Source organism: Hippoglossus stenolepis, chromosome 21 (assembly GCF_022539355.2).
Source record: "Hippoglossus stenolepis isolate QCI-W04-F060 chromosome 21, HSTE1.2, whole genome shotgun sequence".
Lineage (NCBI taxonomy): Eukaryota > Metazoa > Chordata > Actinopteri > Pleuronectiformes > Pleuronectidae > Hippoglossus > Hippoglossus stenolepis.
In genome coordinates, this window is record NC_061503.1 from 19040268 (window position 1) to 19067019 (window position 26752).

At 45.4% G+C, this 26752-nt stretch overlaps 1 protein-coding gene across 8 annotated transcripts in view; it reads left to right on the top strand.

Annotated features, from left to right (window-relative positions):
- The first annotated feature begins 4160 nt into the window (after positions 1–4160).
- Positions 4161–26752, top strand: part of zgc:114120 (uncharacterized protein LOC619267 homolog) — a 67748-nt gene continuing 45156 nt past the window's right edge. For 4 of the 8 annotated variants that reach the window (XM_047338316.1, XM_047338320.1, XM_047338318.1 and 1 more), the window contains exon 1: positions 4162–4550. The gene's annotated coding sequence lies outside the window, so the exon portion shown is untranslated. Of the gene's footprint in view, positions 4551–26752 lie in introns of all 8 variants that reach the window. The other 4 variants (XR_007032308.1, XM_035145772.2, XM_047338321.1 and 1 more) reach the window with 2 other exon arrangements.

Below are 26752 nucleotides of genomic sequence, written 5' to 3' on the forward strand. Positions count from 1 at the left end.
AAAAAGCGTGAAGCACCGCCCGGGTGTCCACCAGGGGGACGTGAATCAAACACCCCTCACCTGAGCAGGAGACACTGATGGAAAACAAGATGGCCGCCGTCACCAGAGCACGTGGAACCCGTCAGAAGCACAAAGTGTTTACAAACAGGTCCAAACATCTGAGGATCAAAGAGTCAGGAAGTGGAGACTCTGATTGTTTGTTTGTTTTTTATGGATGAAAGACGAACATCAAACAGGATGTTTACAGGTTTGTGTCTCTTGTTTATTCTGATGTTTGTGTTTCTGATGATTTAACATCTGAGTCGCTTCCTGTTCAGATTCAGAGGAAGATGATTTTCTTTTGCTTCAGATTCAATAATCTGATGATGTTTTATTGATTAATCGACTAAATGTGTCTTCACGTGCTCCTTTGAACTTCCTGTCATACAGTGAATTAACATGTTTTTTCCAACTGAATTAATTATTACAGCTATAATAATAATACTAATAATAATTTCTGAGGATGTGCTCAGAAAATGTAAAAACAGGGAAAATTCGACATTTAACAAATTTCTTGAGCAAAAGTAGAGAAGTATTAACATCAGAATCTTCTCACGGCCTGTTTCAGAGTATTTGTATATTTTACCTGATTTTTCTATAATCGATGCTTTAATGAGTTAAATGAATAAACTGATGAATGTTTCTCAACAGGAACCTGAAGAAGAAGAAGAAGAACGTTCCTCTGCAGCCGTCGCTCACTGAGAACACGTGGGAAACATGACGATTACTGTAAGTACATCACAAGTACGTGAAGTACGTACTCGACTACATACAAACACTGTGAGTGGGGATTTGTGTTTTTGTGTCGATGGTTGATTCCCTCATGTTTAATGAGGAATTAGACGCCTCAGCTCGGCTCCATCTTTTCTTTGTGACCTTCACGTAACGTACAATAAAAATTAAATAACATACAATGAATCATAGGCACATTTATGAATATTTTTATGTTCATGTATCTTTTGCTTTCCCTTTTAAAAAACTTTAAGGATACAAAACTTTAAACTAAACCTCGTTATTTCTCATTATTTCTGAAGCATCCAGTTCCTTGTTTTCTGTCGTCAGCTCTTATTGATCATAGTTTTTATATATATAACGTGTGAAAGGAGCGAAACTCCTCCTGCGTCTCTTCCTTGTCTCTTCGAATCATCGTTTCTCAGACAGACGTCCGGCAGAAAAACCGTCCTCTCGCTGCTGAAGCTGATTAGAATCAGACGAGTGTTTACCTGACCCACTTCTTCAGCTTGATAATTCACACCCGGCCAAAGTTTGCGATTGCTGTGAGATCTAAAAATAGAGCGGCTCAATTAAAAAAGCCGAACCAGTGACAAACAGAAAGTGTTTGACGGCAGCGAAGCAGCAGCTCGAGCCGCTGTCGCTCCTTTCATCCTGAGCGAAGAACAAAGTGATGACGAGTTTAAAGCTTTTACGTCTTTGTGGTTCAGTTTGGATTCATGTTGTTTCAGCAGGAGATCAAGGCTTTTGTCAAACTAATTAAAACTATCAAGCTGTGACTTCACTGACACTACAGAACAAATCATCTTGGGTTTTATCTGCCGCATCTGTCCAGCTGTTTTACACATTTACTGTGAAACTAGAGGACGTAAACCCACGGATTCCTAAACTTCAGATCGTGTCGTTCGTCCAACGCAGAGATTTCTCAATTATGCATGCGCTGATCACACGATGGGGAATCATTTTCTGATCATTAGCAGCGTTAGATTTATTTTTTTGCAGCAAAAAGTTGTTTTTTTAGACCATATTTTAGTTTTTGACCTTTTGACGGATCAGTGCCTGGAGATAACCTCCCAGCACCCCCCCCCCCCATCTCCACTCTCACGAGACGCTGCCTGATGCAACATGGCGGCTCCCTGCTGCACAAACAACTTTCCTCATCTTTTATAGAATTTGTGTTCACTCGGTAAACCGGTTCTGTTACATCTGGTTCACCAAGAAAAACACATCGACGACTGCTTCAGCTGAAAAACTAGAAAAATACATGAGGACGTCAGGAAAACGAGTAAAACCAGCATCACTCCGGAAAACAAACGAGCTTCTCTCACAAAATGAACATCAGAAGACTTGAAACTAGAGATTGAGACATAAACAACCAGTGGAGTCGCCCCCTGCTGGTCTGAGAGAGAATGCAGGTTTCAGGCACGTATGTTGCTTTAATGTATGTGGTGAACAGTTGAGGTGCCTCCTTCTTTATTCTTGCCCCTGAACCCTCAGAGAGTCCGTGCACGACTCTGTCTCTCGCTCCGACATCTGGCGACGTCCAGAAACGCCCCACGTTGTTTTTCCCGACGTTCCCTGCACCTGTCCTTCCCTCTGTGTCTGCTGCTAATTGCTGCGGCTCCGTGTGATGTTTGTGTACGAGGCTGAAACCGGAGCTGCCTCCTGATTCATTATTCAGCTCCTCTGACCAGACGCAGCTGCTGCCGCTGTCACCGGTCAGATGAATCCATGAATCTGTAATTATCCTGTCATCCTCGTCTCCAACGTTTCTTGCTCTGTATTTATTCCCTCCGTCTTTGTACTGTCTGTTTCTCGTCTTATTCTGTCAATCACTCGGCCCGTCCACTTGTCACCTGTCCTCGTCCTCTGGGCTGGACAGGGCTCTATGAAGTTATCCTCTCGTCTTCTTAAATATGTAGATCCACTCTTGATGAAGTTAAAATGTATGAAAACTGAATTTAAAGTTAAGAAGTGAACTTCCTGTTTCCTCTTCACCTCTTCACCTCTTTCCCCTCGTCTCTCTTCAGGGTCTCATAGTTTTCTGCTGAGCTGTGACTTGATGTTTTAATTATCGGACCACCCACAGAAAGGGGCCGAGCAGGGAATAGAAATTTAGCTTCTGTCCAAACACACGTGTCAATACAACAATGAGAAATGTGTGTAAACCTGTTGGTTCCCACGGAGTCGTTCTTCTGTCAGGTTTTTGAGTTTGTGATCATCCGAGTCTCGTTTCTTCTGAGACCGAGGTGCGAGCGTACGTCACTCTGATATTCTCCTGCTTCCACCTGTGGTACAGGACACGAGCGTGAGCAGCAGAGTGAGAGCGAGAGTAGCTGGAGGCCAAAGAGCAGAGACACTCAGCAGCTGCTCGCTCCGGGCCCCGAGTCCCATCTTTAATTTATCACAATGTTTTATTTAGCAGCCGGTAAATTCAGGCCACGGAGAAACAAACACTGAGTGTTACTGTCCGGTTTGTTCTCTAAATGTTGAAGCTTCTTCTCTAATGTCGTGTTTCTGCAGCAGTTCCCCCCCCCTCTCTGTGGAGATTCTATTATCAGGTGTCATAGTGTGAATGATGTACAGGACCAGTGACATTGAACACACACACACACACACACACACACACACACACACACACACACACACACACACACACACACACACACACACAGTCTCATTAATTCAAGGACTTAATCTCAGGTTTCAATTACCAGCGGCCGCAAGTTCAAGATTTACTTTTGACAATATCCCAAGTTGCTGACAGATACAAACACACACACACAGACACACACACAGAGACACACACAGACACACACAGACATCCTTATTAGGACTTTGCATTGACTTCCATTCATTGTTGACACTGGACAGCCAAAACCTCATCTTTAACCTCAACCATAGTAACTACTTGCCGAACCCTTACCTTAACCTCAACCCTAAACTTAACCTTAAAACATGGCTTCATCTTAAAATGTAATGATTAACGTTGAGGACTTTTTGAATTCATCTTCATAACGTGTGTGAAGAGATGTAGGTCCCCACAACACGAGTAAAACCTGAGCCACACACACTCAGAGAGGAGCTGCACTTGTACTTTTTGTTTTATCACATGTACAAAACGACTCGGATCACCATAACATGTGTTTGCGTTGCCGCACTTTTCCTGCTCGTGTTCATAATTCATCTCCGTCAGTTTGTCAGAGAAAACGTCTGCGTTCACTTTCTTCTTCTCTCCTCAGCTGCTCGGGGAGAAATATCAAACCCCTCTCTGAGAATCTGACACGCGCCTCGGTTAATTCCCACGGACGCTCGGAGCACGTGATCCACTTCCAACGCGTGGAGGCGACGGCGCCGAGATCAAGAGCGACGGGAATCGGTGGTGCAGGCCCTTTAAGAGAGACGGGGGAGGGTCCGCATCCATAAAACATGAGTTGATTCAGTGGTCGCTGGGAGACGTGGTGAGGAGCGCCTCTGCACTCAGACCCATCACTGTCGGAGCATCCCCCGTCCGGCCGCTCGCCTCACACACATGCTGACACAGCTCCGCCACGCGCCTCAGGACATGGACCCGCACAGAAGGGAGGGATAGAACCGGAGCCAGGGAGGACGGGGAGCGAGAAGACGAGGACAAGAAGAAGAAGAGGTTTACAGGGATAAAGAAGAAGAAGAAGATAAAAGAGAGGAAGAGACAGTGACCGGGTGCGTCCAGGCGGAGAATGGGCAATTCCTCCTTCCCAGGCATGTCTCCTCTCTCTCCGTCCATTCTGTAGTTGCAGGTATTTCTAACTTGAGTGGCTTTCTGTGACGCGCTGGGGGATGCTGGGAAACTACCGCTGTTTACCTCCACCCCCCCACCCCTCTCTCCTCCTCAGTGTGGTGCTGTCTGTGTTTGCCGCACTTCTCTGCCTGCATGATCCTTGCGAGACTGAATCAATATCACTTTCCACAGTTTACACTTCACGTCTCTGCTGCTCAGCACTTTTTACCTCCCTCTGCTGCAGGTGGTGATTTGTAGGATGTGGAACAGTTGAGTGGAAGCTTCGTCCAAGTTGTGTGTGTGTGTGTGTTTGAGGCGAAGCTCCAGGTTCGAGTCTCTGCCTCCTGTGTTAAGTTCTGCAGCTGGTTTGAAACCCATTAGAAATGCATTTCAGCTGCGACGGGACGCGGCGGCGGCGGCTGAGAGGAGTCGGGCAGCGGCTGTGTGCTGCCGTCGGCTGCTTCTGGCAGCGACGCTTGTTTACTGCCTGTGCGGAGGAGACTGTTGATGCTGTGGCGCTCGGAGGTCGACATCTGGGGCAGAGCCTGAAAGACGCTATTGATGGATTTTCATAGAGGGAGCGATTGGAAACTGTGGTGGAGACAACGCTGCCAGTTAGAAAGAGATTAGCTGGATGTGAACGCAGGGGTTTAAAAATACAGCTGAGGACGCTCGGCTGCAGAGACAAACTGATTTAATATCTGGTTCTTTCCTAATTTAATTCCAGAGTGGGCTCTTTCCGCTTCAGGGCAGGATTTCACGTTTAGATTTAGTGAAAATAATGCTCTCAGATTTTCTGTGTCACAGCTTCAGTTCTTCTTCTCACGCTGCGCAAAAACATCTTGGATTCATTTCTTTCTGCTCTTGCATTTTTTTGTGCATCAAAAAACTCAACCAATAGAAAGTCAGGTGTAGTGATGATGAAATAAAAATTGCCCCGCCCCTCGTTGTGGGTGTGTTCGACATTTATTCACGATTTGGAATAAATCGTCTGCCCTACTGGCCGATCGTTGAATAGCAACAAACGGGAGCCATAGTTCTGCAGTTTTATATAATTTAAAATCATTATTTTATGTTTGTATGTCTGTTCTTTAATATGTTAATTTAGGTCATGTCAGGGATTAAAAAAAAATAAAAAATTCCAATTATTTTCCAATTATTGATCGTTAATGATGCCGAACATCGATTTGGCAGTTTTCTGTCTCCAAAACAATAAATCTTTAAACTTCACGATCACGCTGGAATAAAGAAAAGAAAAAATTAATTTACATCGTCCACATATTCACTGTAAGATTTTATTCTTCAAATACCGAAGCAGGGGAAATATTTCCTTGTGTCCTTTCATAAATTTTTTTTTTACACCTGCAGTTTCTATATTTAAATCCCAGTCACAGACGTGAGCATCTGTTTTTCTGGAGGGTGAATCCTCACCAGGAGTAAATAAATAAAATGTTCTCCCCGGTGCATGTGGGATTGTTCGCTGCCTCCTGAAGGCATCGACGTCCTGGAAACTCCAGCAGGTGTTTATTTTTAAAAGCCCCTGATTCAGCCCTTTATAGAAAAAAGAAACACCTGGAGGCGCTAGAGAGCATTTGGCAACTAAAAATTTATTCAGGAAGCGATTTATCTCCGACAGCGATGTGCTTTTAATTCTGCGGAGCGGGGGGGGCAGATTAAAGCTACAGGCGTGAACAGCAGTTCAGAGTTTTATAGATCAGGTGGTCGAGGTCGTCTGAAAACAACAGTGTGAATAAGAAATGATGTAGTTTAATAAGATGAGTCACTGACTTGTAGGTGAACATGGACAAATGTTTAATATGAGACTTGTTCAGGTCGTCATCGACTAATTCAACTAATTAAAGCGACTGAATTGATCATAAATCAGGATGTTAACCAGCAGGGGGCGACTCCACTGGTAGTTTCTATAGAAGTCTATGAGAAAGTGACTCTACTTCTCACTTTATACGTCAGGAAACATTTTCCTCAGGAGTTTATGTCTCATCTCGAGTTTCTTCTGATGTTCAGTTTGTACATTTTGGTTCCCACTGGTGCATGGAGACTGTTTGATTGACAGGTGTAGGTGGGCGTGTCCTCAAGCTCTCAGCCAGGCTCCACCTTGTTACGTTAAAATCTTAATTTAGGTCATGTCGGATTCTATTTTTCTATTTTTAACCAGTGTTGGAGACTCTGAGGATTCTGGGAAATATTCCCAGTGTTGTCGGGTATTGTTGAACGTTCATTATCATTTAAAAGCAGCTGCTTCGCCTCCCGTCGTTCAGATGGAATGATGACATGTAAGATGGAGGTTTCATCAGAAATGATTTACATCTGAACCTCGTCGTCTTCCTGCGACACTGGAACGTGTCGGAGGAAGACGACTGTCGAGCTCTTGAACGCGGCGGGAGACGGATTGTTAAAGAAAACACCAGCTATCTTTAAAACTCACCGGATGCGAGGGCCTGTCACATCCTGCACGCCGTCTCGCTCGGAAATCGCTGAGAGGATTAAACCTGAACTGAGCGTTTTTGTAAAAACGTCCTTGAACATATCCAAACTTATCCCTTTGTGCTGCATGACTGTGTGAGTCATGTCACCTCAATGACACGCCGGAGCCCTCCCCGGCTCCCCAGGGGGCGGGTGGGTGGGCGGCGGCGGCGGTGATGGCGGTGGTGTGTAGCAGATCAAGCTTGTTGGAATCACAAGCGACTGGGGAGCGAAGGAGAAGCAGAAGAGACGGGGTAGACGATCTGTCAGGGAGCCGAGCTGCGTTTTCCCACGTCAGCCTGATCAAACTTGTTGACATCTGGAAGGAGATGGAAGAGGGAGGGAGAGGAAGTGAGGGAGAGGAAGAGAGGAAGTGAGGGAGAGGAAGAGAGGAAGAGAGAGGGAGGAGGAAGTGAGGGAGAGGAAGCAGCAGAGGGCGTGAACATCACAGGGCTGATTGATGCGTTGCCTCGGAGCCGCCAGGTGAGGCTGAGCCGACTCTCACCGACTCGGGGGCGACCGCTCCCACCTGAGCTGCTGCTGCTCCTCAGACTCTCATCTTTTGCTCTTTGACGTCTTTTTATGAAGCAAAACCACATTTTCAAGAAATTTGGTTCCGGGCTGTGAAAGTAACAAAGCTGAGTTCAGCCTGTGACACCGTGAGGTTGTTAACGTGATGAAGCTTTAACTGACAGACGAGTCGTCGCTACAACATTTATCACGAGCGTCTCTGACACATGAATATAAATGAAGCTGCTGACGGATTCAGCTTCTGCAGCTGCAGGAAGTTGATCAGCAAGTGAAATATAAAAACTGAATGAGCGGTCATGACTGACTTGATTCTTCCTATTTACATGTTTCTGGTAAAAACAGGAAGTTATGGAGAATCTGTTAAAGTCTGGTTCAGATGTGGTTCAGGGGGCAGATCCAACATTTTGTATTTCTCTCTAACATTGTGAGTTTTATGTCGACATTTTGAAAATAATTCCTGGAAAATCAGGCACATTTAGTTATGAAGACGTTTTAATTTGATATAGAGACGAGGTGACAGGTCATGATTGACAGCTGAGACTGAGTCCCAATGGGTTGCAGTGGGACCTTGATACCGTGGCTCCACGTTCCCTGATGAAGACTCTTCTTCTGGCTTCATTCCTGGACAGTGGAGACGCGTCGTCCATCTTTATGTGCAGATTACGGTTGGGACACAGTGATCGTGTCCATCAAGTGCAGCAGAGGCTCTTTCTCTGAGATTCAGCTTCTCTTCAAGGACGCTTCAGTCGCTGCAGATACGACTCTGATGTGATGATACAGAAGCTTCATTGATTATGAAATAAGGTTTATAGTTGTTTTCATCATTGGACGATATTGTCGTGGAAAAAGAGAACAGCTCTCGGCCTCGTTGTTGATTCTCGGCTTCGTCTCCTCAGACTCTGTAAAGTTTGACCCTGGAACATCTTCTCAGTTTGTCTGCACATGTCACCTGATTTATTTATCCTCCGTCTGTGGAGCAGAGGAACACGATGTGTGAGTAACGCTGATCAGGGGAGTCGCGCTCACTTCCTTCTTCACACACACACACACACACACACACACACACACACACACACACACACACACACACACACACACACACACACACACACACACACTCCTGTTCTTGTGAGTTGTGATTAGTTTAAAAAAACATGGAGTATCTCCTCACGTTGTTGTTTCCGTCTCTATCGTCCTCTTGACCTGACTTGAGCTGCTGTGGCGTCTGACGTCCTCACGGGAACAGTCGACGGACACGTGTGATTAAAAGTCTTCGGCTCGTGTTGCTGCACTTTCTGTTCTGCTCGTTCATCTTTTATCGTAAAACGCTTTTTTCATCTGGCAAATTCAAATCCTGACAAACGCTGACGATGCAGATACTGATCATTATTTGTAAGAGATGTACGATGTCGAATTGTACCTGAACTCACAAGGCCCGTAAACATAAATGTCGTCACACGTTTCAGTAAAGGTTTTTCTCCACTGGGCGGCTGTAACTCAGGGGGTAGAGCGGGTCGTCCACTAACCACAACGACGGTGGTTCGAGCCCATGGCACCGAAGTGTCCTTGGGCAAGACAAACACAACAAACGGAATCGGACAGGCAGGGGTGAAAACGTAACCATCCATGTTGGTAATAAGCTTTAAATGTTGATTGAAGTTCTTATTAAATATTTGTTTTCTATTAGATGCAAAAAATAAAACCTATCGACATTAATTATCTGTTTTAATCTGCTCTGTGAACATCGACCACTGACAAACCACATCAGTTCATCATTCTCACTCTAGTATCTGTTGGTTATTGTTTGAAACGACTGCCGTTACTCCAGAGTTGTGTAACTTCACAGACACGTCCTGTCTGTACGAAGACAGACGACGTGTGATCAGCTCGGAGAGAACGAGGTGAAAAAGACATAAAAAAAAAACAGATCTGACGTTAAAAAGCAGGAGCAGCAGCTTTTATGTTTGTGTCATCAGAGTTTTAGTTTTGCTGCCTCCAGACGCTCGACACAAAGCACAAGAAAAATGGGGGAATAAAGCCGAGAGGAGCCGCCGCCTGCTTTTCTCTAATAAATCAGCTTAATTACAAACTGCGTCATGTTGGGTTTTTCCTCGGTCGCAGTCGTTCCCATTTTTCTCCTCCGACTGACAGTTTGTGGCCATAAAGAGCAGGTACCAGACGACACCCCCTCCCACACCACTTCTACTTATTCAGCCTGACTTCACTTATCATTGACCAATAGAAACATAATAGATCAGTGCAGTGCACGACCCTGAGCTGTAGGAGAGGGCGTGGACGTGGGCGTGGACGTGACGCTGGCAGAGGAATCACTTTCACATTAATTATCTGGACTGTGTTTGTCCGTCATGTTCTAATTTGTCCTGCCACAGTTTCATAATCAATCAAAATAATTGTCACCCTCCTCATAAAACCATATTTAACTTGGTGTGTGCAGAGCTCTGTACTGCACTACGGTCCGTAACGTTTTTATCGTCCACGCAGACGTCTTCAGCTGCAGTTGTGGCTTCAACGCACTTTTCTCTCTCGTAGAAGTCGTCTTTCACGTTTTAGTCCGTGGATCTGTCTTGGAATCTGGGACCTTCGTGCACGTGCACCCCCGACACTGCCATAGATTGAATAAAATAAAGTTAAGATGGATAAAAGCAACAAATGAAAAAAGTTCTAAATCAATTATAAGAAAGTAAAAGGTCAATTAAGTTGAATATAGTAAAGCACATGAAAAATAACGTAACAAAATAGAAAAAGATAAATAAATGTAAAAAATTAAACTAACATTATAAAACACGACATACTAGCCAGACTTTTTTTAATTTACACTTTAAAGTATCAACATTTTCCGTGAAGGTTGTTCCAGCGAATGTTCTGCTTCTGCTTTGTGATCAGTCGAGGTCGTCGGACAGAGGTCGACGGGAATCGACCAGTGAACCGAGTCTGGAGCCAGAACCTGATGAACGTGTTGCTTTAGCCTGAAGCTTCAGTAAATGAATAAAGAGTCAAAGTGGTGAGACGTGACGAAGGTAACTCGGTGAATCATCTCCCTGCGTTTGCACTTAAAGTCCATTATCGATCATTAATAATCCACTAAAAGGCTCCGGTGACTTTTAGAAGCTGATGATGATGATTCTCAACATCGATTAAACTATTAAACTGTCAAATATTAACCAGAAACCTGTTTTATTTCCAAAAACCATAAAACCAGGCTGTAAATAAAGATGGACGACATGACAGTGAAGCCAAATCTTCTGAATTATCCCCTGGTGGCTGTTTGCAGTATAGGTCTCTGCCATGTTAGCAGATGGGACGTGGACCAACTGATTGTGCATCACGCCCCCTGGTGGCAGAGTGGACAGTAACCAGCAGTTCAGAGGACGTCAGCCGATGAATGAGACGATGTCCGTCCTTGTCTGCCGGTCGTTAACCGTCAGAATTTACAGTCGCAGGGAGGAGGTTAAGATTGCAGCTCTCTGATTGGATGCAGGACGAGTCATTAAACTGTGGATTTGGATGTAAAATATGATGATGTTGTTTTTTATAACCAGAGATAAATGAAGAGTTCCCACAGGGACACGGGATTCAACCTGAAACATAGATGTTTCCTGACACTGGCCCTTTAAGGTTAAGTTCTCCTCCGTCTGCTCATTATTATTCTCTCTGACATCTGACGACTCTGGACACGTTGGACTGGTCCCAAAAATCATATTTCATTTGGCTGCGGGGTTTTAGAAAAACTCAACACAAACTGGGTCACAAAGCTCAACTCGCTTTAATGTCTGAAGTCGATTCCACTTAGAAATCTCCTCGTCCACGACTATTAACTCAACTAATTTAAGCAAATATAAGAAAATACAAGAGCTAAAAGCCCCGAGTGGTGTCTCAGCTGCTGATATACGAGTCAGGTTTCAGACCTTTTCACCATAATGAATGAAATTTAAGATCTTTTGATATGAAGGAATATCAGAGTCAGAATTACTGACACTTCAGGAGAAGTAGCTGAGGAGAGAATAACCACGTCTCAAACTACAGACAGAGACGTGACATTGACACGTGGAGACATTACAAAAATATACATGTTAAAACATTTCTTTTAATACTTTTTAATACTTTTTGTGCTAAGTTGACATAATTAACGTATTTAAAACCATCCCAACCTAAGGTGCAGAATAAAAACACAATCTCCTTCGTTCTTATTTTCATATATTTCCGTCTCATCCGGCTCTGAAGACAGAAGCCTGCGATCTTAAATGTGTGTATTCACGCATTTGTTGGTCTAAACATTAATATTAATATAATCACGTCTCACTTTGTAGTATTTCAATATATTCAGGACTTTTTAGGCTTAAAATCAGATTCAGATTATTTAACTTGAGCGTGAATCTTGTTAAATGTGGAATATGTGAAGCCGTGTCTGGCGTCTGCAGCTCAATCCGATCTCACTCTGATGAATCTGCAGACGTGATGGATTTGTCGACACCGTGACGACACAGAGACACAAAGGCCGCCGCTCGGCTCCGTCACCGAGGTTTGACCTGCGACAGGAAGCTGAGGTGTGACCGTGATGCCGCCTGATCGTCTGCTCTCTGTCGCTCAGATAGAAATCTACTTCATCAAGGACAAAACGAAAGGAAGAAAAACCTGCAGATGAATATCTGCGATTCAGTCTTTCAGGGAAAGTTGTCAGATTTAGTCTGAGTCTGTTTCCCTGTGCACGAGAAATCCCAGGATGAGTGACGGCAGCAGGGAAACCTTGAAGTAACCTCGCTCACACTCAAAATCCACATCCCCATGGCCATGTCTCCCCTAGGGCGTCTGAAGAGCTCACACAGGACTCTGAGCTCCATGCTTTCATGCACCATGAAAAAAACCAGCACACCAGTTAAAACGTGCTGGAACATGTGTGTTTTTATACTGGGAACGACGAGCTGAAACTTCAACAAACAACTGGGAACCACGAAGCAGCTTCAGAGGAAACTTTAGTGTTCAGGAGGGAATTCTGTTTTCTGTCGAGAGGAAAAACTATTTGATGAATTCACTGTGGAGAAGAGATGATTTCAGCAGCGTCAGTTTAAAAAAAGATAATAATCTCTTTATTCCAGACCAGTAAACTGAGAACAGTCTATTAAAGGTTGATAGACTTTAACTCATTTTGACCTTATAAAAGAGAAAGCTCGGGTCCAACCAATAACATGAAACCGGCTCATTACAGTTAGTTCCCAGTGAGTCGGTGAGTCGGTGAGTCGGTGAGTCAGTGAGTCAGTGACCTGTCGGCTAAACAGGATGAAGCCTCTTTACTGTTATCAGCTTCACACGAGTCAAAGTCCGACATCGCACAGATCTAACGTTTCCCATAGCCAAACGACATTTTACACGTCTGAGTTGTAAGGAAAAAGGAGAAGTGAAGTGCATTATGGGAAATGAAAGGACAGGATTCAATCTTGACCAACACTGGTCACAAGAACCAATTCCAAAAATGTATGCAAATATCTTGACTTTTTAGTTTGTTTCCTGTCTCATTCACTAACATGGAGGAGGCGGGGTTTATGGCCTATACTGCAGCCAACCACCAGGGGGTGATAAAGATGAATTGGCTTCACTTGTGGAGCTGTCACGTCGTCCATCTTTGAATAAAGTGACACGTTTTTGTGTGCTCCTCCCTAAGTGACCTGGGTAGACACAACAACCTGTAAACTTAGTTCCTACCTTTTAACAGAAACACGAGTTTTCGTGACTTTAAACTTTCCCCTGATTTTCTGTCGTTTGGGAAAATGTTTCATTTCTCTTATTGTATAATTAGAAAATGTGTTTTTATTCATAAAACAGACTTTCTGCGGTTTAGAATGTGTGTGTCTAAGCAGGCGTCTGCTTGTTAACGGTGTTTTTATGAGCTGAGCGTGTGTGTGTGTGTGTGTTGGCTACGTGACGGCCTCCGTCTCCTGCTCTTTGTTATCTCTTAAGCTGCCGTGACAGCTCCGACACGTGTCCTCTGGAAGCAAACGCAACAAACGGCGCGTTGACGAGTAAATTGCGACGTTTTAACAAGCTGCTCATTTGCTGATTATACAGAATGGTCCTTCAGAAACCCCGATCGCTCTCAAATGAAAAGCCTGCGTTCACTGGGATAATGGTCTATCTGAAACGAGGAGCGAGACGAGGAGGTGGAAATTATTTCATTATTGTAGCGGAGCTGCGTGACACAGAAGAAAAGTTTCATGAAGAACTTCTTTCATTAAAAGCTGATAAAGATGCAGCGTCTTCAGAAAGTCTCCAGACCTCTTTATCGGGGGTTTCATTATAAAAGGATCACATGGCCGCTCATCGCCATGTGGATCCTGATCAGATCCTCTTAGACTCAGTCTGGATGGGAAACATCTGTTAACATCTGTCTTCAGGTCCGTCCCCAGATGTTCTATCTCATGTGTTGTCTTGCTCATGCACCTTGTGTCGTTGTCTGAGGTCACGTAAACTGTGGAGCAGGTTTTCTTCAAGCACCTTTATCTGGTGGCGTTCAAACTTCCATCAATTCACTGTTGTCTTCTCCTCATCCCCTTTAAATTCTGTGTTTATGTACAAACTGCAACCGCTCTGTCGTGTTCAGTGTGGTCACATCATGGCTGCGTTTACACCTGCACACATGTGGTCGAGCTCTGACTGCGATCCGATTACCCAAAATGCATTGTAATGGACTTGTAAAGTGGTGATTATTAGTTGAAGTATGAATGTTGCACGTCACATGATCACAATCAATAGCCGCAGTCGTGGCGTTTTCACCTTTTTGGACCTTCTGAGTTGCTCTGGAGTGAAATCTGTTCAACGTGTAGCACAGATTTGTGCGTCTGATTATTTTTAGATCACTGAGTGTTTGTGACGGTCGTGTTTGTGTTGTCGAGAGAAGAAGACGCAGATTTAAGAGGACGACAGAGAAAAGACGCCCGAAAGCAAAACAAGATTTAATCGGCAAACAGTTTTTTTTTTATTTATGGTCAGACTTTTCTGTCTCTTTCTGGCTTGTCTCACACGCACACGCACACACACACACACACACACGACACACACGCACACACACACACATGCACACGCACACGGCCGTCGTCTCTGTGCAGCTCTCGCTTTCCTCAGCAGCCTTGGAGAATGATTTCATTGGGATGACAAGTGTGCCTCTCCCTCCATATTTCTGCCACCCGGGCTCCTCGCCTGCAATAACACAGGGCTCCTTTTATTTGGTACCTCTCCCTCCGTCTATCTCGGTCGACCCGATCAGATTCTGGCTGTGCTGGAAGTATCACAACATCTCTAATGCTTCCTCTCCTTCCCCTTCCCCTCATCGCTCTCTGTCCACTAAGCAGAAAATGGGTCCAGGCGCCATCGTGGGCTATTATCTGTTTCAGCTATCTATCTTGATAATTGACTAGTGGGGGTAAATATGACGGTGGTCGGTGTGACGCTAATACATTCTGCCAATTTGACACGCTCATAATCCGCCGGCCTCGCGTCTCCCCCCCGCAGCCATCACGGGGAGACGAGGGGTTCGACGTGCCGGAGCGCTGTTGCATCATGGATACACACAGCCAGGGCCTGGGCGCGTGGGTGGGGAGGAACACACTCCATCTAAATTAGGAATCGGCGGCGTCTTGAGTGGAAGAGGAGGAAATTCTTCCTTGCGTTACGGAAAAGGACACATGCAGATGGATGTGTAAATCCAGCCGGAGGAAACTAACTGAACATCATCGGTTCACTCTGCTGCTGCCGACCGTAGACGATGAACTGAGAATCCAGGGTAGAAATGATTCTACCTACAAACACATTCTGTCTCTGGAAAGAGTCGCAAATGAAACCGAGCCGAAGCCCAGACCCCCTCGAAACTGAAAGGTCTGAGAGTCTGAAAGTGTTTTATGTCGGTGTCGACCTCCTGTTGCTGCAAGGCTCCCAATCACAAGACACAAGTTCAATCCGACAACTTCGATAAAACCAAGTGTTTGAGACAGAGGCTGAAAAGAGGAGCGGCAGCAACAGACAGTCTGAGCAAAAACCTCCACAATTCTCAAGTTGCATCTTTGCTTCTGTGCTGATTGTCTCTTTTTAAATAGTTGTACAGTGACTCTCTTGGTTTCACACGTCTGCAGACGTCCTCTCTGAACTCTTTCATCACAGTAAATACCCTTTTAAGTTTTGGACTGTTACTCACAGGAAGTGAATCTGAAGATGTCGCCTCGGGCTCGTGTGAAACAGAGATGAGCATTTTTGATTGATTTGAGAAAATAGATGGCAGATGTAGTCGATTATGGGAATAATGGTTTGAGCCCTGGTGACAATAATACGTCTCCGGGACAAAAGAACGTCCTGGTTCCTCTTCACTGTCGACAGGTTGATGACAGAATATTCCTCCGTTCCCAGTGAAACTTGTTTTTTACACTTACTGGTCAAAGGAACGTTTGGTTGAGCTCGGCCTTTAAACACCAGGAATCTTACAAACATCAGATTCAACTCATCTCAGACGCTTCAGTGTCAGAGAACTCGGGTTTATTAGATAACGCAGGCAGTCGAGTTCTCTGAGATTCACTGTCTCACATGCAGCCTGTTTTAAAAACGCTGCCAGACATTTCCAGATGGGATAAACGATATTCTGACTCACTAACGTTTGCATCTTAAAGCGCTGCCAGAAATTAGAAACTCTGAAAATGCAGCCGCAGAAATAAACCAGACTCCAAACACGAAACGACATCAAGGTGTTTTTGATCGTGCAGGAAACAAACATGCGTCTAAAGAACGCAGCTGGAGCGAGGGTCCAGCCTCTCGGGGGGGTCGCTGCTCACGTGGCGGCGTAGTGAGGACCTCGGCGGAGGGGAAGTGGCTTGATAGAGTTGTAGCAGTCATTAAGGGCAAGACTGCTCTCTGCTATTCTGGCTTATCTGCCTGCTAGGTGGAGGCATGGGGGGTGGGAAGCGGCGGGGAGGGGGTAATTCTGCTCGGGGCTCATGTGCAAAGACGAGATACAGAACAAGAGGGAAGTGGAGAAAGAGAGGGAGAGATAGAGCCGGTTCATTTGCAGCTCGTCCCTGTAGACTGTGGAAGGGATTATACTCTGAGAGAGAGAGAGAGAGAGAGAGGGAGAGAGAGAGAGAGGGAGAGAGGGAGAGGGAGAGAGAGAGAGAGAGAGAGAGAGGAGGAGGAGAGAAGGAGAGAGAGAGAGAGAGAGAGAGAGAGAGAGAGAGAGAGAGAAGAGAGAGAGAGAGAGAGAAAGGGAGAGAGAGAGAGAGAGAGAGGGGGGAGGGAGGGGAGGAGGGGAGGGAGAGAGAGAGAGAGAGAGGGAGAGGCTCAGTCTTAGCTCATAGTGAGTACCCTGCCTCCAATCTTCTACACTGCACTGTGCACTCTCCCCATCTCCTCAACCGCACTCATTGCTTCTTAACACACACACACACACACACTCACACACACACACACACACAGACAGACACACACACTCGTGCAGGCACAGTTACATCAGTGCCATGTAGAGCCTCGGCCAGAGGGGGACATCAACCTGCACAGGACCACGACCCAGGTAACGCTTCATCCAGCATTCACTCGCTCGCTCTGCCGTTTGCTCTCTCGCTGCCACATCCTGCACCAGAGGATGTTCTGTCGCTGTAGTGATCCACTCACTCTCTGCAGAGGGACACTCGCAGGCTGCATGCACCAAGATTATCCGGCTTCTTTGCATAGCCCCGAGAGAACCGGGAAAAAAGAGGGGAAAGATAGCGGAGAGGGAGAGGAGGGGGGGGGGTGAGAGGACGGAGAGAAGCCAAACTGAGCGTTTGTCATGTAGGACGAAGGAAAGTGAGCGGCGCCGGCTTACCTGGGTTGACCTTCACGTGGAACAGAGCTGGACGTTCTCCAGCGTTGAGGTCGCTTTATCGTCAATAAAGTAAAGACAACCGAGTTGTGTCAAAGTGTCTCGGTCGCCCCCTGGTGGCTGGCAGTGGGGGGGGGGCTCCATGTTAGCACACGGGACATGGATCAAACTGAAAAGTCAAAGTAGACGTCAGAAGATGGTTTCGGTCATTTTAAGTAGTTTCTTATCTTATATGTTCGATTGTTCATGTTTCTGAGAAGTTTGGTTTAAACAAGGCCAAGACTCGTGATTGAAGTGTTGTTTAGCTCCTCCTCCTCAATTGCCCGGACACGCCTCTAACTCGCACAAAACTTCGCCTGAACGACGAGAACTGGCGACCACATATCAAATTGTGGTTCCGTACATTTTTCAGCCACAATTTTTCCTCCATATTTCAACTGATTTCAAGATTTCAAGCTCATTCGGAACATTTCGAATATTATTTCTCAAATCCTCCTTTTTGTAAAATATTCAGCTTTTTCAACATTTCATATCGGGCGTCTGTGGGAAGCTTCTAGAGCGATGGCGTCACACAAGGACCTGATCTTGTACAGTTGCAGCCGCACATTTATTATCCAGTTATGTTTGAACAAGTCAGATTTTACGTCAGATACTTTGAAACGACGCTTCCCCCTGGTGCTCACTTTTAATATCGGGGGGGGGGGACCTCAGTGCACTGAAGCAAACTGGTGAATTTAACATCTCCTCCACAAAACGTCTCTTATCAAGTCCTGTTCTTAAAAGGCACATGAACCCCCCCCCCCCCTACTCTCTCTGTATCCTCGCCGCCTCTCCAGGGCCGTATTACTAATCATCGGTTCTGAACACGCTCTGGGGACGCGGCACTGCACTTGGTTGAAATGCAAAGTGATTTATTCCTTCTTGTGATTGTGTGTTTGCCACAGAGTCGGCGTGCGGGGGCTGATGAGGCCGGAGCGAACGGCGTCTGTTCTCCGGTGGCAACGCTCGCTGCCCTCTCGTCGTCTTCTAAATTTCTCTCTGGAGCGTCGAGTGACTCACAATCTGGGGCTTGAGAATTCACTTTGATGCAGCCTTGATATCAGTTTGTACATGTGGGGACTGCAGGGGCCCGGCTCTGTCTGCAACCTGCTGGAATCAAGTTGTGCCGGCCTGGAGAGCGAGAGCGAGAGAATGAGAGCGAGAGAAAGAGAGAGAGAGAGAGAGAGAGAGAGAGAGAGAGAGAGTGAAGTTTTAATCCGAGTCATCGACGCCGTTTTCCCTCGATTCTTTGATGTAGATCTGAACGAAGAGTCGCTGACTGACAAACAGATTTCAGATCAGAGACCAGACTCCGTATCTGACATTAGAACAGCTGCATGATTCTTGTGTTTGTTATGTAACTCTGTATTATAATTAAATCACTGGCCTAGTTACTGTTGGAGCCCAAAATCCACTGTGCGGCTTCAGAACCGTCAGACGTCTTATTTAGATACGCGAGTAGATTTAGTGGTCGCACAATGATTCACCCATTTATCGCAAGTTTTGTTTTTTGATTGCCACGTTGAATCGTATCTCGATATTTGATTTATTACTGACGCTGAGGTCGTTTAATAACTAGATGGAAATGGAGTAAACGTAGTTGGTTCGAAGGACGAGAGAAAGAGCGCTAATCGCTAACTGTTGTTATCTGACCGTTTGTCGAAGCTTCCAGGACTTCCTGAAACATGAATCTACAAGAATCTTACATGAAGTTTGAGTCCAAACATCCATCTCGTACAAACGAGAGACGTTAACTCTGGTCAGCACCAGAGCAAATGATCCGTTTAAACCACAGACTGTGCACAAAAGCACCGAGGCTGCGCTGGTGAAGTAATGCAATCGATTACAGAGCAAATTTGATCAGGAGCCTATTATACAGCTGAGATTCTGGGCTCCATCCCCTCAGTGAGTCTGGTCTGCAGCCGGAGAGGAAACCCCCTCGCGGCTGCAGCTCTGTGAACTCTGCACTTCTTTAACATGAGTTCTCCAAACCCAGTTATGTCCAAGTTGACGTGTTGCATTTTGCATCTTTGTCTGAAAGAAGCAAAGCCGCTGCCTGCAGGGGGCGTCTGGCACCACTCTTTGTTTTCATTGTCAACAAATCCTGTGAAAAGATCTTGAAGTCCGAAAATCCTCTGATGTTACGAACAAATATTTGTGCAGAGCCTCTCGTTTGTTTTTCTTCTTCTGACGATGACGAGCTTCATTGTTTCCAAGAAACGTGACGTCGAGCGTTGACACCTGACGAGAGGCAGCGGGACTCGTCTGGATCTGATTGGCCGAGCTGGGTTCGGTTAGTTTTCTCTTGGGTTCGGACAGAAAATTGCGACCTAATCAGCCCTCTAATATGATTATTATTGTTGTTATTATTATTATGACTCATTCCCAAGTGGCAACCCCCCATGTCCTGTGACCTGCACCCATTGGATGGCACTAGCTGTCAATCACACTGTGGTATCCACCCCCACCTCCACATTCACTTTCCGGCCCCGGTGTGTTTTCTTTTACCGTCTTTGCTGAATCCATACACACAGTGATTATGTGTTAATCTACCAGTGAATATATTCCCCCATTAATTCAGGTTCATGTTGACTCTCGTCTGAAGAACGTACGAAGCTTCTGAAGTTTCTTTTTGTGAGATTTACGTCCTCACTGGAAACGAGGGGCTCCGGGCTGAGAGCCACAGACGCCTCGGGGAGGTCGTTAAGTTCTGCGACACAGACGAGCACGTTGTTGGTTTTTTACTGTTTTCGTGGGATTTGTTGACAAGAAGAGAGACGATAATAAAGATAGAACAACAGGAGCCTTATAACTGAAATATAGCGATGAACGCAGGTTTATTTCACACTTAAAACTCACTCACCGTCACATCCACAGAATGTCGTCCCTGTGGGAACCTTCAACAACCCAAACTCCCAAACTTATAAATCACTGCCCGCACATTCAGATCAACAATCACTGCAAAAGATGCTGAAGCCTTTCACCCAGATACAGATGAGGGTTGGAACCCAGAGGCACAGACAAACAAATAAAACAAGAATTAATTCTTCTCTTGACCAGACACTGAGGGAAGCAGAGGATTCAAACCTCTACAGACTCTGAGCTCGTAAAGCAACATCTGGGTCTGGGATGTTTTGGTATTTCAGATATTTCATTTCTGGATTGTGTGAGGAAGTGACGAGATGTTTTTTGCTCGACACATGTTCCTCTGTTGAGCCACACTGTGCTTTAGCAGCTGAACACGCAGATGAGTTCAGGAACCAGTCGTTATCAGCTGTGACCCACGATGAGAGGGAGACGTGTGACCCGACGAGCCACCGGGGCCGTGACCTGTTGTTAACCATGTTGGGATTGTGTGCTTGCCCTCCCCAGAGGAGGCTGACCTACAGCAGACAGTAGTATCAGCTCTGGCTCCGAGCCCAGCGAGCTGTCAGCCCCGCAGGTCGAGGGCTACGAGGAGACCAGGGGGCAGTACGGAGGAGATCGGGGATAACGGGCGGAGATGGATGTAGACCGCAGTCTGAGTCTATTAGTGCAGCTGGGAGGAGAAGGCACCACAGAGCGGTTTGATATGTTAAAGTGAGCAGAGGTTAAACTTTACAGATCGTATATGAAACGGTGAAAAGTTTCCCCCCCCCTCGTGTTCCTGCGATCAGAGACGTGTTGTCCTTGACACACGGTGACATCACACATCTGGGTCCCAGTGTCCCCCTTTAAATCGACTCCCCTCCAGTTACCAGTTGACGGATGAAAGACCTTTTGAAAGCCAGGTAAAAGGATCGAGAACGTCCTCGCTGCGCGTCGGAACGAGTTCTTGAGATTCCGTGGGTTTTGGTCTTTTCTCCCACTTGCCTCTTATTTCTGATCCACTTACGGTGGTTTCGTTATCAGCAAGTCGACTGGAAGCTTTGAAATGGTGAAATTATGCACGTGTGTATAAACAGACTCTGAAGCTGCTGCCTCCTCCGCTGAGTGGACTTCCCCCCCCGCCCCTCAGAGATCATCCGTCTTGTTTAATTGCCCGGCTCACTCCGTCTCTCCCACACCAGTTGACTTACGACCACTCATGTAACATGACTGGGGCAAATCATGCTAGTTCACCATCTGCAGGCGGTGTATTTTTAGACAGAAACACCAGTTTCATTAGATTAATTGCATTTTTAAAAACGTGGTCTCGGAGGCTGTCGGCTAAGGAGGATGTTCGACATCCCCCCAGTCAGGGCAGGATCTCCTCAGGAGAACATGAAATGGAAAGGAGTAAATTATTTTAGTCTAGTTTTAGTAAAGACCATGGACGGGTATTTTAGGAAAACTGCTTTAAAGCAAGATGATATTCAACTGATAATATTTTAGGATGTCAGGTTGTAGGATTTTAAGAGAGATCTTTGCGGGGAAGGTTTCTGCTCTTCGCTCTGTTGTCGTTGTCTCAAAGAAATCACATCGAGTTGGTGGTCGTTAAAACATCAGTCAGTCAGTATCAGTATCTTGCCCAAGGACCCTTCGGCATTACGAATGGGGAAGACTGGGATCGAACTGCCGACCTTCGAGTTAGAGGCTGGCTCAACCGTGAGGTGGGGTGTGATTGAGTATTGAGACGTCCGGTGAGAGAACGCAGGACAGAATTGTTTTAAACCTCCTCCTCTGCTGAGTGATGGTTTCTTCCAGATTGACAAAGATGCTTCTCTGGACAAAATACAAACAGTAGAGTTTCCCTCGTCCTTGAGGTTGAAGCAAACTCACTCTCCTGAACCTTCCCGTCCATTCGTCAATCCCAATACTTGAGTTATTCATGTAGCACACAAGCTCCCTGACAAAGCTGAGACGCAGATAAGACCTGACTCTCATTGTGTGTCTGACAAGTTAATTGTTCTTTACCCTGAATATCATGTTTAAAATCTCCAGAGTAAAGAAACTGGTCTGAAGCAGAAGTTTGACCAACGTCGCCGACTGTGACGCGAAATCTGCAAAAGTTGTGTTGTAGCGAGATGCTAATAAATAATATTACACCGCGTCCTGCAGTCATTAGCTTAATATGTCAGATAGTATAACTAAATAACTTGATTTCTGGATATTTGTTTCCTATCGTTTTATGAAATTAGTAAATACCTACTTACCAAATTACGTTAATTATGTAATTATAATCCATCTTAATCCCAGTGTTCTAATTAAATCAATATATTCCATTTCAGAACCTTTTTTAATTCGTCGTGTTGCAAAGACCCTGAAGGATTTTTTTCTTCCTCTTCACCTAAATACATAAGAAAAGTGTTATTTCATCACTCGTCTTTGTCGCAGCAGTAATTTGGCTCCGTCATTGATATTTATACACAGAGACGCTAATGTTCTGTCCCACTATTGATAAATGAATCATGCTCGTCACATTTCAAAGACTCGGGGGTTGCCCTAGTTGCAGCTCAAGTATTTTTTGTTGCATATATTAATACGTAAGAGTTCTCACGATTGAGTGAGTGACGGTCGGCGTTAAGTCGCTCGAGTCCTTCTGGGTAAATGTGACCGTTTCCGTGCCTCGTCCTCATTGTGGTTTCATTTGACTGGGATCAAACTCTCCAGACGAACACAGCTCAGCACCGTCGGTCCTGTTGTTCCTGGCGTCCTCCAGCTGCTTCCTCCCAGTGCGAGACACTGATTAGTGTCCACTAATAGACCTCCGTCCCTGACTCGTCCCACTGTTCACTCAATGATACCAATTACTCACCTTCAGGTCGCGACCCGGCCTCAGACGAGCCAAAAATATCACTTTCTAATTACGACGACTTCCTCCTTGAGCTGGAATTGATGTCGGGCGCCGTGTTGTCATTGGCTGAGAGGTGCGGAGAGAGGCTGGAGTGCTTCTGCAGCTGCAGCACTTTTAGTGCACGTACGTAAAAGAGGCATATGCATTAGCTGTCTGGTCTTCAGGGCCTGAATTCAATCATACCTCCGTGATGGAAGTTGGCTGCTTGAAAACTTCAGTACCTGCGCTCGCCCACCTCGCTCTCATCTGACATCCTCATCACGCCGCCTCTCATCCCGGTTTAATGGCACCGCGGACCGACCGCATCCCGAGTGTTGGTAAATTGATGAGTGTCCTGGAGATTGATCCTCGGACCGAACTGAGCTGATGTGAGTGGGAAGGAAAGAAAAGGGAGGCATGGCTCAGACTGGCTGATCACACATCCAGTACGAGACAGAGGATGAGAGAGGAGGGTGAAGAGGACCACGTCTCCGCCGCTTCTCCTCATCATCGTCTGTCCTGAATTATTATTCTCTTTGAAGATGATTCGTCTGGTGGAAAGTCTGAGTGGTTTGTTCTCGGTGTAACGAGCGACCTGGAAGGCTCAGATTCTCAGAGACGACGGCAGAAAGACGACGTGCGTGAGGCCGATGTTGATGCAGTGACAAATGTCAGTGTTTGCTGACCGCGTAACGGCATCAGCGGCGGATAAATGTCACGGGGACGCATCACGTGGGAGCATTTGTGCTATAAATGTACCTGGTTTTTATTAAAGCCCTCGTTCCTCATCCCATCAGTCCTCAGCACAAACACACACAAACGCACACAAACGCACACAAACGCACACACACACACACCAACTTAGTTCCTGCTCTCTCTTGCAGCCAATTCAGCATCCAGGGAAGACACAGGGGAGTTTGTCATGTTGACGACCACCTGCCAAATAAACAGAACAACAAACATGAATTCCTCTCAGACTTTGACACATGACATAAAACTACAGTCTGACAGTTTTCATACCATCAGACACAGATTCATCTCTAATACAAACAAGATTATTATCTTTAAATTAAAACAAATCATTATTTACAAGCTCATTCTCCCATATTCTGCTCTAATTCCTCTAAAATCCGCCCAAAACTCTGTAAATGAAACTCGGTGAAAACTGCAGCGACTCTGGGAAAACTTTTCAAAGATTAAAAACCTTGAAGAGTGAAAATACTCCGGTTCACTCCGGGTTCGCGTGTATGCGACGGTGGGAATTGGCATCAAACCTCAGTGTTTAGATGAAGTTTATTTTACTCTTGGAGTACGTTCACTGAATCACGCACCTCCCACAGGAACTGGAATCTGTGACTCAAACACTGAAGCGTGTTTTCACTCACTCCCGTCGTCTCGCTCGCTCCCCGTCTGCTCCACACTCTGGTTTCTTCTGTGGGTACGTTGAATATTTATGCAATAATTAGCTGTGTCTCGTATATTCCTATGGTTGTATTGGGACAGTGGTTGTAAGTGCATTGTGGTTTTAAGGGAGGTGGATGACGTGGGCGGACTGAGGAAGATGATGTAGACCAGAGAGATGAAGAGAGGATGTTTTCACTGAGGTTAATCTTCAGGGTTTCTCCCAGTTTCTGTATCGAGCTCTTATCAGGTCGTTTAAAGTAGAACTATGAGAATTAAGTGGTTTGATAACCTATATGAATCTTTAACAGTGTAAAATAAAGATCTGTGCAATTTTACCTTTAAAAAAAAAGTCATGAAATGTTGAAATGAAACAATCCTGGTTCTGCATCTGTACAGAAACGTCACCGGTTCCTCTCAGACTCATCCCTGCACCGGGTGGAAGTGAGTTTAGCAGATTTATATCCTGCTGATAAACAAACAGACGCGTGTGAAAACATATTTTCTTTGCTTGAGGTAGAAGAGACTCACTCCAACTAGTTTCCAACGATAAACACGTGAACAGAAAAGAATTGAAAACGAATAACTGGCGTCTTATTGTCCAGTAACATCCGAGACGGACGAAGCAGAACTGGAGCTTATTTTCTTAAATAGTCCCAGTCGTTCTTTGTCCGTTAAGAGTTTGAAGCCTCCACCTTCACTCAGCAGCAGCAGTTGGTGTTAAAACTTAAATTCATAAGTAAATGTTCCTCTTGATGATGATCGACCACCTCAGTCCTGATCCTGGAGAACTGATCCAGAGGTCAAACTAAGTTACTCTCGACCCGCTGCAGGAACACGACCGTTTCTAGGACTGATCCTCACGGTGATGATGAATCTGTGCCGGAGTCCGTGCAGCTGAAGGGAAACTCGCTCGGTTCCTAACACGTGTGGTCGTAGGTTCGGCTGTTTGGAGCCAATCACGGCCTCGTTTTAAAGCGTAACATCTGGTTCCCTGTGATCCTGGATCCTCAGACTCCCTGCCGGCAACAGTTTGGAGAAATTCTGTATTCAGCAAAGGCGGACCTCGTTCCAAATATAGCTCGGCTGGCGTTCCGCATCCTGATCGTGTTTGGGTTTTATTTTAATTTTCCAGTGCCCCGGAGAGCTGGATATTATAATTTGTGGATGGAGGAGCCCCATATTTTTTTTTTTGCTTCTTCACTCACTCCTGCTGCCGAGCTTCGCTCCGTAATTAACCGTCTCTGAATAGAGAATCAACGAGAGCGAGAGACGAGAGACGAGTGTCCCTCCACCAGACCAACGCTATGACAGACGTGATGAAAAAATAAAATGCATGAATAAATAAATGAGTCCATGGTGAGGTCACAGGGGGACAGAGGGGAGGGGGTGTCTGGGAAAATACAGAACATTAACGGAAATATTAATAACAGTATTAATAAGTTATTACAGTTTTCTTCTTTGAGTTTCCTCAGATTCCCTCAACAGAGAAACACGAGTCTCCTGGAACTATCGTAGAGCAAATACTCTAAATACTACAATACCCATGAGCCTCGGCTGCCACAGAGAACAGACGTGGATCTTTGTCGTACACAATAGTTTGTTTCTCTTCTCGTTGATTCAGTCCAGGATCTAGTTTCTCATCTCCAGCTGCTGCCTGCAGTTTGTGGGCCTTTTATACCCAAGTGCACTCTGGGAGTTGTAGTCATCTTTTCTCACCTTTTGTTTGTTTATGTGCAAAGTTATGGACGTAATAAAGAAACGGTTGTTTTCTAACACTCGTTCATCTTTGGTGACGATTAAATAACGAATAAAATAAACAAACAGTTTCACTTTTTCTCCCCTGTCTGCAAATTAAATTAAATGTTAACTTAATTAATCAATTGTAATTTAATTGTATTCCCTTTTTTTAGTTTTAATCCTAGTTAGTGAACCTCACCCTTGTTTTAGTTTCTTTTAGTCTTAGAGTTTTATGTTTTAGTCGAGAACAAAATAAAAACATTTCACTCAAACCCATAAATAACATCGGGAACAATCTTTATGTGCAAGTCACAGGAAAGAAGTGAGTTTCAGGAGAACGTATTGTTGCAGCTCTGCAGCAGCTGCGTGTTTTAAATCTTGAGACTTCAGCCTCTGTCTCCTTGTGGTTTTTACGCCCTCACGTCTCACACTGCGTGTCCTG